Below are 3,926 nucleotides of genomic sequence, written 5' to 3'. Positions count from 1 at the left end.
CAGTAAGAGGAAAGAGCTGATTCAGGAAGGGTAACACGAGGAATAGGAACCAATCCTCACAGAGGGATCAGAAGTGGTGAGAGTGCAGAATTTCAAGCTCCTGGGCATCAAGATCTCTGAGGATGTAGCCTGATTCCAACATGTCGATGCAGGTAATAAGAAGGCAGGACAGCGGTTATATTTCATTAGGAATTTGAAGCGATTCGGTTTGTCACCTAAAGCTCTCGAAAGCTTTTATGGATGTACCGTGGAGAACCATAGCACAGGCTGCATCATTGTCTGGTACAGGGGAGGGGGAGGGGTTGCTGACAACTGCACAGGACCGAAAGACCTACAGAAAGTTGTAAAATTAGTCAGCTCCATCTTGGGTACTAGCCTCCGTAGTATCCAAGACATCTTCAAGGAGCGGTTCGTCAGAAAGGCAACTTCCATTATTAAGGTGTTTCACCACCCAAGGTATGCTGTCTTCCCATTGTTACTGTGAGGAAGGAGGGTCAAAAGCCTGAGGGGACTCACTCGGTGGCTCAGGAACAGCTTCTTCCCCTCTGCCATTGGACTCCTAAATGGACATTGAACCCGTGAACTCTCCATCACTTATTTAGAAATATGTATTATTTTTGTTTCTGTACTATTTTTAATATAAAATTAAACCCACACCGCGCACCACAATCTCCACCCTGCAGCACAATACTCCACCCGGCCCTCTAGTCTGCCTGAAAGGCAGCTGTCACACTCCGAGCAGTGAATACCTCATAACGGTGGGAGCAGCAGAGGACGGCGGGGATTTTCCCCGTAGCCCCACCTAGTATTTTACAGCCTGAGCAGATGTCTGTGTTAAAGTTCAGGGGTGGGGCATGGAGGGTATGCGCATGTGAGTGTTTGGACTGGAAGACATTGAGTGCTCCAATGAATTGTCATTTTGTTGGGATGTTCTGACTGGGATCCAGGTGAGTTTCTGTTGGATCTGCTCTTGTAGAGCCAGATTTGCGCAGAACGTTATCAGAGTGGTATTTGTTTGAGGTGAGGCCACGAAGAGTGGACATGTGAGTGGTGATGGTAGGGAGCTCTTTACACCCGGAAAATATATCGATTTTCCTTTCCCAGAGTTCAACAACATAATTTCCCATGACAATTTCAGGAAAATGTCAGACCCACTTAAAGAGCAGTGAGTAATCAAAGAAATTCAAAACTGCAATTACTAAGTGGATTCGTGGAAATATTTGGAAATAGGACGCAATGAACCGGAGAGTTTTTTGCTAAATCTTTTATTTGTCTGTTGACAAGAGAGAACATAGTCTGGTGCACTGCGAAAGAAGAAGCCGATAATGAACTAACTCTTATTCTTACCGCAGCTCATTTGTTCAATTAGTCCCTTTTCCTCTTCCTCCCCGAGCACACTTTGACAAATAATGCTTTTAGCAATTTAAATGCAAGATAAAGGAAAAGCCCCATGAGAACCACAATAATAGTGAACACATCCAGTAAGTGGTACTGATAGAATGGAAGATCATTACCCGCGGCTCTAAAATGAGCAGCCCCTCGGTGCCTTACTGTGTATTCAATCCAGAAAGCAGCCAGCTCCATTGGCTGCACTGGAACGTCCCGGTGTAAGGCAGATAATCGTTTTATGTTCTCTGCATAGGAAGGGTTTTCGATTACCGTCTTCACTGCATGGAAAATATCATCACTTTTTATGTGAGCCAAGTCTAACATGACCGCTGCGCCTCGGGTTTTGAGACGCAGAAGGTATCATACTGATCACCAAATATTGGAATACCGACCACGGGGACTCCATGGAAAATGGCCTCATAAAGCCCATTCTCCCCGCCGTGAGTGATGAACGCTCTTGTCTTCGGATGACTCAGCAGGTCATTTTGAGGAAGCCAGTTCAAGATTTTGGTGTTGTTTCCTAATGTTGAGTGTAGTGCTCCAATATACCGCCAGATCACCCTCTGAGGGAGCCTGGCCAGTCCTGCCGCGACTTCAGTCGCCACCTCTGGAGGAAGCATACCCACCACACTTCCTAAGGAGAAGATCACCACGCCATCCTCGCCAGAAATGTCCATAAGTCGCTGCAGATCAGCGGGGAGCGGTCGACCCGGACGGCACTGAATACCTCCGATGTAAATCAGGTTTGGCATGGTCGGCCGGGGATGCTCAAAAACAAAATCAACCTTCATTAAGACGATATCAACTTTTCGGTAAAGTTCTTCCACGGTAATGTCATCATTGAGGTAAAGCTGACAGAGCCGATTGTAAGCGGGGTAAATGTAGAAGCTGTTTATGAATTTAGACATTCCATATATCAGCACATTCTTCAATCTCCCCAAAAGCGACATTCTGTCGCTCAAACGTGACTTTACCATGGGCACGAAGGAAAGTGGCGACGGGGCTAAGTTAAAGTGGATGTCCCCGGATATCATCCACCTGCCAAAAAACACCAGCGGTGTGTCAAGTACTTGGGACAGCATGGCACCGGCTGCATGGTAAGGGTCGGCCAAAATCACGTCAAACCCCCCAGCTTTCAGCCGATCCATCAAAGCGCGATCCTCGAACATTCCCTGAATGAACGGAAAAGTCACTTCAATATTGTTGAAGAACATGGTGCATAAGCTCCGGAAAGCGGAGATGCTGGAGAGGAATCCGTCTTCCACGTATAAGAAGTTGAAGATAATATCATGAACTTTGTCTTCGGTAAGTGCTGCGTATGGCTGTCTACCTGGAATGCGGATAGTTTCAGTGGTGAAATTTTCGGACGTTGCTTCAATCCATAGCGAAGTGTCGCCCCTCAGCACTGTCACCTCGTGCCCCCGCTGCACCAGTTCCAGGAGCAGGGATTTCATGATGATGCAGTGGCTCCAGTCTGTGGGCATGGCAAGGATCCTGGCAGCTTCTGGATTAGGATTCCTTGCGGAAAATGACAGCAGGGAACTCAGCAGAAGGGTCTGAAAACCCGCTCGGCTTTTATTTGACATTTTTGCCTACGAATTGCACACAAACACTGGTGTTTTCTTTGGCTGAATCCCGTAGTTAAGAGTTCAAATTACGCTTCCTGATTAGTTTTTCTCGGTGGTTGCCAGCGGTGGTTTAAATTCCGACCTGAACCTGAAATTAAACCACAAACAAGAGAAAATCTGCTGATGCTGGAAATTCCAGCGACACACACAAAATGCTGGAGGAACTCAGCAGGCCAGAGGCAACTATGGAAAAGAATGCAGTCGACGTTTTGGTCCGGGATACTTCAGCAGGACTGAAGAAAAAAAAAGACGAGGAGGAGTGGATTTAAAAGGTGGTATGAGGGGAGGCAGAAACACAAGGTTAAAGGTGAAACCGGGAGGGGTGAATTCCTCCAGTATTTGTGTGTGTGTGTGTGTTGCAGCAATTAAACCAGTTTTGTATTAGAACATAGAATAGTACGGCACAGTACAGGCCCTTCGGCTCACAATGTTGTGCCGACCCTCAAACCCTGCCTCCCATATAAGCCCCCACCTTAGATTCCTCCATATACCTGTCCAGTAGTCTCTTAAACTTCACTAGTGTATCTGCCTCCACCACTGACTCAGGCAGTGCATTCCACGCACCAACCACTCTCTGAGTAAAAAAACCTTCCTCTAATATCCCCCTTGAACTTCCCACCCCTTACCTTAAAGCCATGTCCTCTTGTATTGATCAGTGGTGCCCTGGAGAAGAGGCGCTGGCTATCCACCCTATCTATTCCTCTTATTATCTTGTACACCTCTATCATGTCTCCTCTCATCCTTCTTCTCTCCAAAGAGTAAGCCCTAGATTAATGCCCTAAAAGTTTTGAAAAGAAACTCTAGCTGTGTTGTTATTTACACTGGGGGGGGGGGGGGGAGGACAGTTCTTTCTTTGATAAGGCGTCGGGAACGTGTTCGTTTGGATTTGACAAGACATTTCCTCAGAAA

At 46.8% G+C, this 3,926-nt stretch overlaps 1 pseudogene; it reads right to left on the bottom strand.

The window, feature by feature from the left end:
* Positions 1–1,365: 1,365 nt before the first annotated feature.
* LOC134351365 (UDP-glucuronosyltransferase 2C1-like) lies at positions 1,366–2,975 on the bottom strand (annotated as a pseudogene).
* Positions 2,976–3,926: the final 951 nt, after the last annotated feature.

This window comes from Mobula hypostoma, chromosome 9 (assembly GCF_963921235.1).
Source record: "Mobula hypostoma chromosome 9, sMobHyp1.1, whole genome shotgun sequence".
Classification (NCBI taxonomy): domain Eukaryota; kingdom Metazoa; phylum Chordata; class Chondrichthyes; order Myliobatiformes; family Myliobatidae; genus Mobula; species Mobula hypostoma.
This window is presented reverse-complemented; position numbering and strand designations above follow the sequence as displayed.